General features: G+C 41.7%; 1 protein-coding gene and 1 long non-coding RNA gene across 7 annotated transcripts in view; both read right to left on the bottom strand.

Moving 5' to 3' along the window:
* Positions 1 to 16,837, bottom strand: part of EXOC6B (exocyst complex component 6B) — a 468,167-nt gene that overhangs the window by 282,804 nt on the left and 168,526 nt on the right. The gene's annotated exons all lie outside the window — the stretch shown is intronic.
* On the bottom strand, positions 7,327 to 11,750 carry LOC142829714 (uncharacterized). Its single transcript, XR_012904468.1, has 2 exons — positions 8,957 to 11,750; positions 7,327 to 8,789 (listed from the first exon to the last, which is right to left on the bottom strand). It is a non-coding gene; the product is annotated as an uncharacterized LOC142829714 (long non-coding RNA).

Genomic DNA, 16,837 nt, shown 5'->3' with positions numbered 1-16,837 from the left:
GTTACTAACATGATATATGCCACCGGTGCCAGCAATGCCTCTCTGCCATGTACATTAGACAAAGTGGACTGTCTATGTAACAGAATAAATAGACATAAATCAGAAGTCAAGATTGGTAACTTACAAAAAACCAGTAGAAAAAGATTTTAACCTCCATGGTCATAGTTAGACTTGAAACTAGCCATCTTCAAGCAACGAAAACTTCAAAAACAGGCTGCAATGTGAAATTGCTGAACTGGAATTCATATGAACATTTCACACCATTAAAATGGGTCTGAATAGAGACTGGGAATGGCTCTCTGATTACCATAAGAAATTTTCCACTTTAGGTAGTCTCACCTTTTTATCTATATCCACCCTGATTTAATTGGCTCTGATATAACATTCCCATCTCTGTATCCCTACTATCTGTTTCTTCTTCCACTTCATGCATCTGAGGAAGTGAGTTGCAACTCATGAAAGCTTACACCATAATAGAATTGTTAGTCTTTAAAGTATCACTGGACTCTTTGTTTTGATGAAACAGAGTACTGGGGCTACCTCTGAAACCTTGGTTAGGCATGATTCACTCTTGACAAATCCATGCTGGCTCTTCCTTTAAATCCTGTTATCTCTTTCAGAACAAATCTATTGTTTAATAATTAGTTGCCGTGACTTTCTGGATATTGAAGTTAGGCTAACTAGCATCTTTGCTCCTCCCCTTTTCTTAAAAAGACAAATATTATATTTTTCCTTCTCCAGTTATCTGGGATGTCACTCACCTTCAGTTCTCAAAGATAATTGCCAGTGGTTCCAAAATTGCATCAATTAGTTCCTTAAGTACTCAAGATTGAATTTTGTCAGGCCCTACCAACTTGATTGCATCTAACTTACATATTCTTTAACTAATCCTTTTCTTATTCAAGCTTGTGACCTTTCTCCCTGTTAATATTAACTGTGTTGAGTGTCTGGTCACCATTAAGTTTTATGAAAAATGACACAAAACAGGTATTACAAACCTCAGCTTTCTTGATGTCTTGTGTTAGCTCTCCTTCCCCATTAAATAGTGGGCCTTACTTTCATATTTCTCTTGCTCCTTCTGTATTTATAGAACTTTCTATTATTAATTTGTCTCTCTCCTGCCAAGCATAACTCATTTTGTTCCTTAGCTTTACGGATTTTCTCTCCCCCCATTTGTGGTATTCTTTTGAACTCATCTTTGACCTTTTGTTTTTCTGTTTGTCAGATTCCTGGATTTTTAGATCACTAAAAAGCTCCTGATAGAGCCACAATGTATCAAGAAAGTACAGAATTCTAACCTGAATATGCAAAAAAAGCAACTATTAATGACCATACGTTTAGAAACTTAAGGACTCTTCAAACATCTTAGGTATATATATTCATTAATGATAGATACACACCTTTAGCATCAGCTGTTTTTTAATTATGCAAGCATTACAATTTAAATTGAAGACTCTATAGAAAAGGTTGGGGGAAGAGTAGCATGCTTATATAATTCAAATAATTGAACTTATGTTTCTTAAACTTTCCAAACAAATTCACTTTTGGGATGAACACAAGCAGGCAAGAAGTATTTTGTTTGAGAAAGTAGTGAGAAGCAAAAATTAGGGGGCCCCCCACGAGAGTGGGGAACCAAAAACCACATCTCAGTCTTAACTATAATGGCTGCTACTGGGGAATAATGTAATAATAAATACATGCCAAAGACAATCAAGGAAATACTTTCCAAGTAATCAAAACTCTGGTATGTATGATTCTCTCCCACCCCCCAAGGTCAGGCATCCTCAATTCAATCAGACTTTTGTTCATTTTCCCGTAACACAGAAAATTTAACTATCCAAGAATTTTCTAGTGTCATCAAAATCCATAAACATGTTTTATTCTGTCCAGAAGAACATTGAACTTGGCGGGATAAAAGTACCACAGCAGTGGCCCCAATTCAAGAAAAATCCTCTTTTAAAGAATTGAAATATTTCCTCCGAGTGAAATGAACTAGGTCTGGAAAATGTGTGTCTAATGTAAATACACGCAGTCTCTCTTGCTGTGTAATATTAATAATACACATAAAATACAGTTGGTCTTTGTATATTAATTAACCTTCATATCATCCAGTGAAGTAAGCAAATTATCTTCATTTTACAGATGGACACATTCAGGTACAAAGGGGTTCATAACCGGCCGAAGGCCACACAACGAGCCTGATCAGAGCCAGGATCACAACACTGGAATTTCTGGCTCCCAAGCGGTCTTCAGATTTCATGTTATTTTTTCAAACACTGACAGAACCTGGTCCTTACCACAAGCTGTAGAAAACACCATGATTAACAGATTTTGAGGCCACAGTCTCTCAGATTCCAAGGTCAAAATGGACAACTGTGATCGAGTCTGACTCTTCATAACACAAGCTTTAGAACTTCCATGAACGAATTCCTGTTTGTATTCAAGCATAGCCTCCATTCGCTACGTATTTGGAGGACAGAGGTTGATAGACTGAGCAAATCACACAAACCTTTTCTTTGATAAGTTAAATACCCTGAGAGCCTGGAGTGCACCACTACATGCCATGTTTTCCAAACTTTTAATCAATCCTGTTCCAGATCAAGGTTTAAATTTTCCAAAATTGTAGAGCAATTTCAGCAGTCAATCTAGAAACATTAGTTCAACCTGAGAAGGGAGCCAAGATTTCTATATAAAATAATGTTAGGGAGATGATGTGATGCTGAATTGTCTTTCAAATTAGAAACTAAGAGCTCAACTGCTTGTGGTTATTGAGTATCTCATGACCACTTCCCATAAAGGTGGAAGGGGAGGGATAGGTGAACTTTGCTGTTTCTGCCAAATTACAATGTAGGCAACAAAGCTCTGTTTTTCCTCACAACTATGTAGTGGAGGGAGGAGAGGGAGTACACTTCTAAAAATCAAAAGTCACACACTATCAATCCGGCTGCACGGAGTTGTGATGAGGTGGGTTGTTCTGACCAGCCTGGTAAACTGGTTAACCAGTTACCCACTTACATCCCTGGTGTAGAGTGAACACTGCATCAATCACAACCCTGCATGCAAGTGGGAGGGATGCGGATTGCTCAGCTTTCAAGCATGCACAGCAAGGATGTTCAGTAACTCCCCCAGGTGACTGAACAGCACTTTTCAAGGACACCACTCTACACCCTAGTAAGGGAAGGTAGCTAGAAAAAATGCCCCAAATATGCGCTGACCACCTTTAATTTGGCTAGTTCACGGCAGGTGGTGGAACATCCGCACCGTAGTCGTTCTATAACTAAAGAGTTGTTACCGTGGTGACACGGAACATACAGACTTGAATGGACAGAGGAAACACGTCAGGACTTGAAAGATAGACAGCGTTAATCGCAAGGGGACTTGCTAGAGGCAGCATCCGCATAGTTGCCCTCAGAGAAGCCAGACTTGCAGACAAAGGCTCTGTAAAGGGAAACTAGCCAAAAGACAACAGAATTTATGGCACTCATTTCGCCATTCAAAATAACGCTCTGAAATCACTGAAAGACTTACTCGGGGGCCAAAATAAACACCTAATGACTAATTCTTCCCTTTGGCAATTCATAGTTTGTGACACTTATTCCTGCTTATGCGCCAACCATGAACAGCACAAAAGAGAAAACAGTTCTATTGTGACTTGCAAGACAATCAAATCTACAGCCGGTAAAGAAAAACCTCAGATTTCTGGGGAAAACTATAATGCCAGAGCTACATCAGAGAACAAACGAACAATGAAGTCAGATAAACGAACAGCAACAGTCTGCAAGTGTGCCGAGTGTGAGTTCATTTTTACCAACACAACCTCAAAGATAAAAGCACTGGCATTTCATTGACTATGTCACTGTACAACCAAAGAGCCATCAGGGATATTAAGATCATCAAAGCAAAGCAAGAAGCAAACTGTTGAACTGACCACATGAATCATTTTCCATTACATACTCTACCCCTTCAACAAAACAATGCCGAACAGACTCAACTGAAATTGAATAAAACACAGTGGAGATATCCATTTTGTTAAGAAAAACTTGGGGAGAAGGGATTTAATAGCATATGACCACCCAATAATGCGCTCAAAAATGGAAAATATTCAAGCCAGCCCTCTTTCGAGCTTCAGAAGAAACTCTAGGGCAAAAATTCAAAGACAGCAGTAGGACTTGTTCAATGAAAATGATATTAAAAATATCCTTGAGGAAAACAATGATGTGCTTGTATCTTGTGGGACAGACTACTGGCTAAGCCAGAGATCTGTCACTATAAGCCTGGCTGAAAAGGCCAATTGCAGCCAGCTGAGTAAGCCCAGGCCTGAGGGGCCAATGGGAAGCAGCTGTGGGCCTCATTAGCCAGAGGACTGGATAAGGCAGCCAAAGGGGAAGTGGAAGGGGAGGAGCCAGAGAGTGACTGAGTGTGCTCACACCCCAGGCAGCGGGAGAGGCTGACCAAGTTTGCTGCAAACGTGAAAGCTCTGTAAATAGAAGGTGGTAGGGAATTGGCACTAACAGTAAAAGGCCTGGGTGATTGCACCAGAACGGGTCTCCTGTTGATTTGTGACTGAAGAAGGGGTCCCAGGGCGAGGGGTCTGGGCAAGGACCTTGCCACAATTGGTAAAATGACAAAGAATCACCACAAAAGACAGACAAACAGGTACTTGTAAGGCTCAAATATGGCTTCATGTTCTATAGATAACTGGTGGAAAAAGAAAGCAGAACATTTGCCATTTATTGCTCATCAAAATAGTTCAAAAGGATTTATCTTAATCAAGGAGGACACACAACCCTGAAAGATGGGTGCAGCACTTTACTGAACTACTCAACCACCCTTCCTCAATCAAACCACAGGTACCGGAAGAAATAAGCCAGCAACCCACACGTATTGGCATTCCCTCTGCAACTCCTTCCTTTTCGCTTCTAGAAGTCAGACCTACCGAATGAAGAAAATACCCTGTTGCCTACCACTGAGAAAGCACAGAAAGTTATCGAACAAATAAAGCCAAATAAATCACCATGCAAAGGCAGCATGAAATCTTTCTACTTGCAGTCCCCAAAACTCAACTATCTATATGAATAAGGATATCTGAAATCCTGAGAAATCATCTCTATTTCCCAAAGACAGAATTCTGGTTACACCACACAAAAATAAAGGCAGCAAAAGTGATTAAGGAATCACCCTGCTATTACTAAGAAGTCATAAAACCCTCATTTGTATTTTGCTCAACCAGACTGTTGAAACAGTATCAGAGAAGCTTCTCCAGAGAGTAAAGGTGAAGTTAACTCAGGCTGGAGTGCCACAGTGCCCTTGAGAGACAGGCTCAGGAAAAATGCACTAAACTAAACACAGAACTGCATGCAGTCTTCGTTGGTCTAAAAGCAGTGTTTGACACCAAACAGAAATGGCCTCTAGAACATTCTAGAAAAAAAGTGTGGCTGTTCCACTAAATTTGTTATCACATGTCAATTCCACGAAGACCTGACTGGTCAAGAACACTCAGTATGACCTTTGTAAAGTGTTCACCATATTTAATAGGTGAAACAAGGCTGCAAGCCGGTACGAATCCTCTTGGGTCCTTCACAGCTGTTCTGAATTATGCAACCAACATCCTTCCAAAGAGCATGCATATTGGGTACAGAACTGATGCAATAGCCAGAGAATTACTGAAAAGGCACAAGTCCTTGGAGTTCATACATGAAGCCCTTTTTTTGCAAATGACTGTCGTCTACTTCATCAGTGAAAGTGACCTATAAACTATCCATAATAGGTTCTCAGAGGCAACTAAGCACTTTTTCCAGGCTGTTTAGGAGTCCAAAAAACTGAAACCCTTTTTTAAGCATCTCATAAATCACAACCAGTAATCTTTCTATAAGGGTGCAAAACAGGGACAGTTTATCATGGACACATCAAGCAACCTGCCAAGTTTCATATGCATTGTTTCGCTCTGTTGTGAAGATCTCCAGCAAGACACAGTGTCAGACATTAACTTCTTTGAATGAGCAAAAGCAGCCAGCATCAAGGCAAAGATCATCAAAGGTCAGATTAGAGTAGCAAGTCACATTGTCAGACTAGTTAATGATAGATTCTCAAAAAAAATTGTCCATTATAGCAAGTTAAAACTCAAAGTGCAGGAAGGACAGTCAACAAACGCTTTAAAGACACTCAAGCAGAATCTTGACTCATGAGACAAGTATCAATAATTTGGAAAAAGTCAAACAGATCTGAATGGAAAGCAACTGGCAATAAAGATTGTCAACATTTTGAGACAAACATTTGAAAAAAAGATGTAAAAAAGGGCCAAGTTTTCAGAGGAAGCATCAATATGCCTACATAACATCTGCTTGTGACCTTACTCCTCATAGATCAGGCTACACCGTCACAAAAGAACATACAAGATACCATGCTGCGTTCCATCAGCTAACACATGTCTACTTCATGTCTGTAAAGAAGTGGCAGTACTTTGAGAGGGGGGAAACTATGTTTAAAAAAGACTAAATTAAATGCAAGTCAAGTTTTCAAAGGAAAACATCTCAAGTGCTCCCCTTGCCACAAGGGAAAATTAGGTCCATCTCTTCCCACATCCTTTTTTGGCAGAAAGTATAACATTTTCTTGACACCCCCCTAAGGCCACTGAAATAGAGTCCCTGTGAACCAGAGCTTTGAATCCATTGACCCCTGAGGCACTAAAGCAGATCTGCAATAGTTGTCCACTGCAATCCTGTTAGCCTGCTATGTTGTCAATTTATTCACCACACGTTTTTTCAATGGTGACACAGAAACTTATGCCAGGCTAAAAGAACGTGATCACAAGAAAAACATTCAAGAGCAGAGATGTTCAGGACATACAATATTAAACTCTTTACCATCAACTAACTACAAGCTCGAGTAGTATGTAAAATTCACACCAAAAAAATATTCCGCGACTTGCGAACACCTGCACACTTATCTTCCTTAGTAGTGGAACAGAAATGGCTAGCCCCAGCGTACTAAAGAGTAAACACAGGAAGCTCATCAGCTTTGATTTCACTCTGCATACAAAGTAGCCAAAGGATGCAGTTAAAAGTAGAGCACAATCAATTTTCACCCTGTATTATAGGAGAATGAATTAATCTTTTTTCAGTTTTTTTATACACTAATGAGTGCAGATAAACTGCACCAATAGGTCATTTAGCTAGAGGCAGGCAGGTTTAAACTGAACTTCCTGCTGGCATGTAGGAGATATTTAAAAACTGGATTGTTGTTCAGAGAACAAGAATAAACACATTGGTCCAAACCTAAATCCAAAGAAAGAGAGGACCCAGGGTTGTTGGGGGGTTTTTTTGGGGGGGGGGGGGGGTGTTCAGTCTCAAGAGGTTCTAGACTGATTTCAACCTACTTTGTCCATATTTCTACCTTCAATAACAAAGAAGCAGAAGTTCCAAAAATGTGACTGCAACTACAGTAAATTCAGAATTTCAATCGTGTTGCCTTTAAACAATTTTCAGTGTGCAACATCCCCCTGGCCCAAGATATACGTGTAAACAGAGTGAAAGAGGGAGCATGAACAAAGTGGTCAGATTATCAATCACCTTTTATCTTCCCTGTAGCTTCCCTTCCAAATCCTCAAGAAAAATGTTCTCCTCCTCAGCTATCCCATGTAACATCTAAAACATTTTTCAAAATCCCTAATATACCCCAAGATAATGGTCCATTCATGACAAATTACATCCTTCCTCCTGCAATATCAAGACACAAAAATGTCAACACTAGGCTTAAAACAACTGGATTTAAGGATCATCTGTACAGTTTATTCATCTCATTCCATTCCAAAATTACCATAGGACGACTTCCAGAGATCTACCTCCCTGATTGCAATGACCTGACCTATGGTTCATAGTTGGTCAGCAATTCTGATTAACAATAATGGTTTCCAATTTTGATAAACAATAATGGTTTTCAATTGGTTTTATTGTGGTTTCCAACTGAACTGCAATTTTCCATTCTTCAAATAAACTAAACCTTCTTTGTTATGGCTACCCTTCAAAGTTTTCACTAAATCCCAATTCTACAACTGCTGCTCTGTTACCACATTAGGCCTCCTGCTGCTCCAGCAAAAAAATATAGATATTTTCCAATGTTATTTTTATCAAGCCTGGAAATAGAATAAAATGTAACTAAGTTGAGAAATTGTGTTTCTCTACTGGGCCGCACAGGGATCCGTTCTTGGCCCTATCCCATTTAACATTTTTATAAATGAGCTGGAAGAAAACAAGATCACTGAAAGTTTGTAAGACAATGCAAAGATTGGGAGAATAATTAATAAGAAAGAGGACAGGTCACTGATACAGAGTGATCTGAATCACGTGGTGAACTGGGCAGAAGCAAACAAAATGGTTTTTAATACGGCTAAATGTAAATGTATACATCTGGTACCCACTAGAATAAACTGCCTAGGGAGGATGTGGAACCTCCGTTACTGAAGATATTTAAGAGGAGGTTACACAGACACCTGTCAGAGATGGTGCTTGGACCTGCCATGAGCACAGGGGATTGGACCAAATGGCCTCTTGAGTTTTCTTCCCATTCTATGATCAGGGAACAAAGAACCCCGACAACACTTACAGCATGGGTGACTATCCTGGGAGTTAGTGGTTCTGAAAAAAATTAGCAAGTGGTAGTCATCGGTTGAACATGACCTTCCCAATGAGATGCTATTGCCACAATCTTTGGACACAAACAGGAATCTCAGGTAGGCATAGAGGAGTTATTTTACTTCTGCATTTGGCATTGTTACAACTGCTGCTGGAATACTGTGCCAGTTCTGCAAAAGCGACGAGGAGTCCTGTGGCATGCATCTGACGAAGTGGGTCTTTGCCCACGAAAGCTTATGCTCCTACACTTCAGTTAGTCTATAAGGTGCCACAGGACTCCTCGTCGCTTTTGCAGATTCAGACTAACACGGCTACCCCTCTGATACTTGTGCCAGTTCTGGTGTCCATGATTCCAAAATATACATACTGATAAGTTGGAGAGGGTTCAGAGAGAAGCCACAAGAATTAAAGGACATGCCTTTTGATCGATACAAGGAGCTCAGACTTTTCAATTTAATAAAGATATGGCTACTGATTATAGACTAAGTACCTCCATGGCAAACAAATATTGTATAAGGGCTTGTCAACCTAACAGAGAAAGGTATAATGTGATTCAACAGCCAGATTCAACAGCTGGAAGTCCTAGCTAGACAAAAATCAGACTTGTAATAGTAAAAGTAAATAGTAAAAGCTAATAGTAAAAGTAATTAACCAGTGGAACAATCTACCAAAGTGTATGATAAGAATCTTTATCACTCATCGCTTCTAAACCAAGATTCAATGTTCTTCTAAACAATAATCCCCCGGAGTTCTTTTAGGAAAATTCTCTGGCTTGTGTTATACAGATCAGACTAGATCACAATGGCCCCTTACAGTCTTCTAAACTATGAATTTACACTGCAAACTAAAACTGAAAATGCATCTTACCATATGCGAGGGCCGAAATGTTAGGAAACATACCAAATGGTTAAATCAACCACCCTTTCAAAAAAATGGTCATGAAAATTTACCAACCAAGGAAAAATCCTTCTGTGCTTCCCAATCGTAAGCATGATGAAAGAATGTATTTTAGCTGGGCTTTTGAAAGCAAAAAAGTTTGACCCAGCAGTGCAAACAAGTAGAACACTAAAAGACTGAACATACAGCCTTCATATTTCACACCACCAGTTCACAAGTTACGGTTTGGGAAGCCGTGCCTTGCAGCCCACAAAACCGAGATAACAGAGAAAATCAGAAGGTTGGGTAAAGGGTCCAGCAGATTGCCTTTTCCAAAGAGGTCCACGGAATAAAATGATTTAAAAACCTCACAAACTCAACCCTCTCTAGTTCTCACCCCTATAATTAGTAGAAAAAAGATCACATTAGAAGCACATCATCTAGAAGAATGAGGCCTTCACCCCCAGAAGGAATCTGCAGGTATTAGTGTAATGTATGATTTATTCATTGTATCTTCTTAGCTCAGAATACAGATGATCTGAAGCAAATAGGGTTGCAGAAGCAGCTCTGTAGAAAAGAAATAAAAAACACCAATGTTCAAAAGCAAATGCAAAACCCATCTTCCAACGTAGCGTGTCTACAATAAATCACTCCAACACATGATTTTTTTTTTTGGGGGGGGGGGGGGGGAGGTAAACGTTTCAAAATTAGATTTAAGGCAGTTACTGCTAGGAGAGCTGAAAAAGATGTTCTTATGCATTTGTGTGCTCACTTCTCATGCAAGATACTCCAATACCAAAGGGATGAGGGAAACCATACAGAAAACTTCTAGCCAAGACCTCTCGCCATTTTCTGTCCCTATGTGTTCTTGAATGTGGAAGCTGATTTTGAAGTTGCCCGACTTCAAACACAATGCTTTGCAAATGTCAAGATTTAGAATTTACATTAAACCACTTAGCCCGTTGAATAATAATAGGAATCTTTCAGATGGTCGAGTCAGGAGACAGAATAGGCATTCCAATCCCTGTTTCCCAATAGACATGGAACACTGCCCAGCACTTCAATTGTATCTCTAAACGAAGAGGTATACAAGGAACTAACCCACCACCACAAAAAAGACACATGACACATGTCCACATGACGACGGGCACAGCACTTGTTGCCCATATCTAAGCTAGCTCCCTAAAACAGCAGTGTAGTTGTGATGGCATGAGAGACAGCACATGCTAGCTGCCCAGCACATGTCTAGCCACACCCGCATGTATGGGTGGGTGGGGTTGTACTTGGAAGGCTAGCTGGTGCTATTTTACAAGCCAGCTCAGTCACTAGTTCAGGTACTCCTCACAAGCCACAACTGCACTGCCAAACTGTGGCGTAGACCAGCAACAGGCAACCTAGACTAGTGAAAGGGCCACATAAGTGGCCCTCATCTCAGTAGACCACAAAATTGTCATAACCAAGATGGCCTCCCAGGATAGGCTTGCATCCCTAGATCGTGTGACGTGTGCCAACTGAACCAAAGCAGCGCTTTGATTGGACACAGAGAGCACCTGGCTCCCACAATCCATGTTGTGTGCAATCAGCATGCGCCTCACTTCATGTGCGCTTGCTTTGTGTGTCACTTTAATAACTAAGGTAGGAAAAAAAATCTACATGGAAGGAAATCAGCAGCCCTGTGCATGAGCAGTAAGCAAGATGCCTCACGGGCCACACGGAACCCTGAAGAGCTGTATGCAGCCCATGGGCCCAGGCAGTCGGTCCACCACTGGTATAGACAGACCCTCTGAATTCATCACCATAAATGACATTTAGAGAGGCAACCGAGAACAAGGATTTCTTGAATAGTATATTCTTGCATCTGTCACTGACTGATTATATGGCCTTTGGCTGTAAAATGCAATTAAAAGCTTCCCTTCCTAGTATATCACAGGGGTGTAAAGTAGGGATGCAAGCAACTAGTTGACTATCTGATAAGCATAAGCTCAGATAGTTGACTAGTCCCTCGACTAGTCGCTTCTCCTCCCCCCCCCTTGCTTACTCTATCAGAGGCAGCGGGGGGGGGGGAGTGGGAGCAGGTGGGAGCTGGCTTAAAAGACATTTCCCCCCAGTATTTTCTTCGCAGGGGTCAGGGGAGGCAGAGGGGGAGCAGGGACCAGGTGCAATCTGGGAATCCGCGGATTCCCGGTTCGTACCCAGTCTCAGACGCTGTGCCTCTGCCTTTTTAAATGTATTAAGAGCCTGCTAGCTGATTCCCTCCCTCCTCTCCCCTTCGTCCTGTACACCAGCCTTAAGAGCCTGCTGGCTCTTAATACATTTAAAAGGCAGAGCCACAGCACAAGAACATAAGAACGGCCGTACTGGGACAGACCAAAGGTCCATCTAGCCCAGTATCCTGTCTGCCGACAGTGGCCAGCACCAGGTGCCCCAGAGAGGGTGGACCAAAGACAATGATCAAGCGATTTGTCTCCTGCCATCCTTCTCCAGCCTCTGACAAACAGGGGCCAGGGACACCATTTCTATCCCCTGGCTAATAGCCTCTTATGGACCTAACCTCCATGAAATTATGTAGCTTCTCTTTTAACTCTGTCATAGTCCTAGCCTTCACAGCCTCCTCTGGCAAGGAGTTCCACAGGTTGACTACACGCTGTGTGGAGAAGAACTTTCTTTTATTAGTTTTAAACCTGCTATTCATTAATTTCATTTGGTGTCCTCTAGTTCTTCTATTATGGGGTTATCTCCCAGCAGGATTAGCTCCCGGGGCTGGGACATAACCCCGCTTATTGACTAGTTGATGGAAATTCCATTGACTAGTCCATTAGTTGATTAAACTAAATTTAACATCCCTAATGTAAAGAAGAATTAAGTTAATTCTTGCTCAGTGCTTTGAAGATGGAAAATACATCTACACAAGTACTATCACATACCCAATTTTAAAAAAACAACGTCCCCAATTCCTCCACTATATAGGATAAGAAGAATATTTTTAATTCTTAATTGCAGTGTATATACAGGAAGATTCATATAAAAACCCAACCCCAGTCACTGACCAATCCACAGGAAGGAAAGACAAGGGAAGAGATGTACATTTACATATACAAGTCCTCATAATAAAGTAATTTAACAATCACAAAGTTTTGAAACATAGTGCTGGTATCATGGACCATGAACAAGACTGATGGTTCTAATCATTCCTCTCCTACCCTGAAAAGAGCAAACCTACGTTTTACATATCAAGGAGAGATTATTCACAGATACACAGTGGCCAACAATAAGGCCAACAAGACACAGTTACCAATTGTATTTTATTTTATTTAGGCAAGTTGACAAAAGGAAGCTTTTAGGAGGGATGTGAATGAAGCAAGAGAGATGGGGTGACTCAGGTTTAGAGAGGGTTTCCCACAAAAGAGCAAGGTCTTCAAGGGTCTTGCATGGAGGTAGTGTGGGAAAATGAAAGCTTGGTGGAGAGAAGAGCTTGGGGGAATTTAAAAGAAGTCTGAGACTCCATCATGAATGTTCATGAAGTGTAGAGCAGTGGTAGGCAATCTACGGTCAGCCCACCAGGGTTCTATGTGCGGCCTGTAAGATGTTTTGTGTAATGATGTTCAGGGTTGCCACATTCCACTGGTTGCCATCCACGTCTGGTTTTTCGTACCAGTGTTACCAAAGTGACATGAACGTAAAGCAAGGGCAAGCGGAGAAAGGTGCACAGACTGGAAAAGCCATGCACTCCCTTGAGCCAATCAACGCGCTGCTACAGTTCAACTGGCACCTCCGCAAATTCTAAGCGTGCCAGTGCAGTTGGCAAAATTACCCTATCCCGGGAAACCCTCTTGCTTAGGAAAGTGTTGCGGCCCATTGAGATGAAGAAGGGCCACTCGTGCCATCCACTCACTAACCTCGGTTTCCCATGGCTGAGGTATGGAGATGATTAGACGGAAGTTACAAGGCATTATTACCACTTGCCCCTCACACTGGAGTGTAGAGAAGAGATGTGTTTGGAACGTGAAAAGTGCTATAACAATGCTAAGCAATATTTCTCCTTGGGTTAATAGAGTCGTAAATAATATATGCACTGCACTCGCACTATGAAATATAGCGAATCATCATCTTCTACACAATGCTACACTTGTGGATGTTGTCTCACAAAGTGCTGAGAACTAGGTGTTATTCATTATGCCCTGCAATTTGCTAGAATCAAATAATTAGCACTCCCACTGCGTTTCAGTTTTTCAAACACTTTACAAACATTCATTAATCCCCCGATGAGCTAAGGATTGGCCACAATTTCAAGCTGCCGAGGAAGAGTGAAAAAAAGTTTCGCCCAAAGCCAGACAATAGTTTCCTGCTCTCTAGCGCCCTTCCCCAGCCTCCAGGCTACACTGATGCTGAGCAGCTTCAAGTTACAGCCAAAAAGTTAAGTTCTTCAATCTTTAAAATGAACCTGCACTGTTAACATCTCATCAGCTGTGTCAGAAGTCTGGACGGATTGTTGAAAACTTCGCTGCTACAAACTGCAAGTTATTACACAATCAGGAAGGTTCCTTTGATGTGGCATCAGCCAAGGGGGCCCCCATCTAGCGTGAAGACCATTTAAAGCGTTATAGGTTTTCAGGGTCTTGAAATTAAATACAGAAAGAATTTGTGTTTTCAGTTTACCCTGAACTCTCCGCAACTTGAGAAGACAATCCCAGTATGGAGAGATCGGCAACTTTATATGCTTGGCAGCCGAAAAAAAATTAATCTGTAGAAACACTTATGTCTGTCTTTTATAAAGGGTTTTTTTTTTTCATTTTTTCCATTATTTCTGGAGAAACATGTAAGCAAACTCACTCTAAGAATATAAAACTTCAGAGTATTTTTCCTATGGCTTGCTGTGGCTTCCCCTTATGCCTCAATTCACTCCTCCTCTCGCGCTCTCTCTCTCTCGCAAAGATCTTTTTGTAAATCTCTTAATACTTTTCTAAAACAGAGGGTTTAGGGTCTAGAGGCTGCTCTGTAGATAGTTCTGTTACAGGGAAAGAGAGGTGAAGATAACAGCCTTGCATGAAAATAACAAAAATGTTGCTCATAATTAAACATTTGATGTCACTGGTTAGACATACTGGTGAATGCTGAATATGCAAATGAGTGCATATTCCAATTAACTCACCTAGATATTTGTAAAAATGCATGAAAACTGTCTGATTTAAATGTGGTTTTCAACAGAATAGGGACTGTGTCTAGCAGCATGGACTCATTAACCTTATAGTAGTACAAAAAAGGACATCCCAGGCAATTCACAGACATCAACAAATTAAACTCACAATATACTTGTATAGGTAAATATTAGCCTCCTTTTACAGGTAAAAATTGTGGCAGGGAGACAGTTTAAGTGAGCACTGGAGCTGGTATTACAACACAGAAGCATCAGAATAGGCACCTTTCCATGTAGGGTTAAACATTAGAGAAGAAACGTAGAGGTAATTTTACCCAACCCCTTTTCCTTCCACCAAAAGAAAGTCTCTTAAAGGCATATTTTACAATGGGTTAATGGAGAATTATCACCCAATGAGGACTGTGGGTTACTTGTAAAACGCTATGCAGGCTGATGAAACAATACATCAGATACTAAGACTTTCCCCGCAGGCTCATCTCACCCATCAAACAGGCAAACGTGGTCTAGTGAACAGTACAGTGGGCTACAAGTCAGGAGACCTACGTTCTAGTCCCTGCTCAATTATGAACGTGTATTAGTTGGAGGAAGTCACTTCAGCTGTCTCGGTTACCTTCTCCTAGTCTTTATCTTTCTATTTACACTGTAAACTGTTTGGAGCAGGAACGGTCTTCTCCGCAGGTGTTTGTACAGTGCCTAGCACAGCGAGATCCTGACTTGGCTCTCTTGCCAGGGCTGTAAAATAAGTAAGCCATGATATTTGGGTGAACACTAGTATACACAGGTAGCATTGTGCTGAGTATCAATTCCCACCACTAACTAAAATCAATAAGCCACCATCCTCAACGTTAAACACAAAGGCTGTGTCTAGACTGGCAAGTTTTTCCGGAAAATCATCTGATTTTCTGGGAAAACTTGCCAGCTGTCTACACTGGCCGCTTGAATTTCCGGAGAAGCACTGACGATCTTATGTAAAATCATCAGTGCTTTTCCAGAAAAACTATGCTGCTCCCATTCGGGCAAAAGTCTTTTTCCGAAAGACTTTTGCCCGAAAGGGCCAATGTAGACAGCACGGTAGTGTTTTCCGTAAAAAAGCCCCGATTGGGGATTTTTTGCGGAAAACCGTGTCTAGATTGGCCACAGACACTTTTCTGCAAAAAGTGTTTTTGCGGAAAAGCATCCTACCAATCTAGACACGCTTTTCTGAAAATGCTTTTAACGGAAAACTTTTCCGTAAAAGCATTTTCAGAAATTCATGCCAGTGTAGACGTAGCCAAAGAACTGTGTTTGTGGAATCACATTTACCAGCCCCATTCAACACCCCAGGCAGGAAGCTGCTGGGAAGTTCACCGGGAGTTCTAAAAAGTCACATGGCTTTTAACAAGGGGGGCCCATAGCCATCGAACCATGCCAGAGAAACACAGCCACCCCCACAGTGGGCCCTGCCGCTCTTCATTACTCCTTTCCCCAAAGATACGCTGAGGTTGCAGCCTTCAGGGCTGGTCCCAGATCATCTCTGGATAGAAGTCCCGGTTCCTGACTGGAGCCACAGCTAGTCATCTGGTGACCAACCAACCAAATTGGTCAACAACAAGGTATTGCTAGCTGTTACCACCGGAAAAGTGCTCTGTTCTCAGGTGTTTGGCTGTGCACGTGTGCTCCCTCTTTGTGTGGTCGTTGGGGTCTGCTGTGCTGGCCATCTGCGCAGAGCCAGGGCAACACAATCAATTCCCACCACTAACTAAAATCAATAAGCCACCATCCTCAACATTAAACACAAAGGCTGTGTCTAGACTGGCAAGTTTTTCCGGAAAATCATCTGATTTTCTGGGAAAACTTGCCAGCTGTCTACACTGGCGGGACGAAGACTGTATCATAACACGGGCATGCCCATTGGCATGGATCAACTCAGCCAGTGGTGGGACTTCCCACTGCCCCCTCGGCCACACAAAGACAGCCCCTCTGAGATCCATCTTTATACACAGATGCAGTCAAGCGATGCATCACTCCTGCCACCCATTACCGTAGACATGTTGGTTTGATCACATCACCGCTATCCATCATGCCATCATCCAGACCCTATCCTTCACATGGGGAAGTGTGTTCCCGCGATCTCCAGGGACTGGGTTGGTATTGGGGTGTTGTAGTACTACCCTGGAATGTGTGTACAGGATTTGTG

Source organism: Pelodiscus sinensis, chromosome 5, assembly GCF_049634645.1.
Source record: "Pelodiscus sinensis isolate JC-2024 chromosome 5, ASM4963464v1, whole genome shotgun sequence".
Lineage (NCBI taxonomy): Eukaryota > Metazoa > Chordata > Testudines > Trionychidae > Pelodiscus > Pelodiscus sinensis.
The sequence above is the reverse complement of the archived record's forward strand: the minus strand, read 5'-3'. Positions and strand labels throughout refer to the sequence as shown.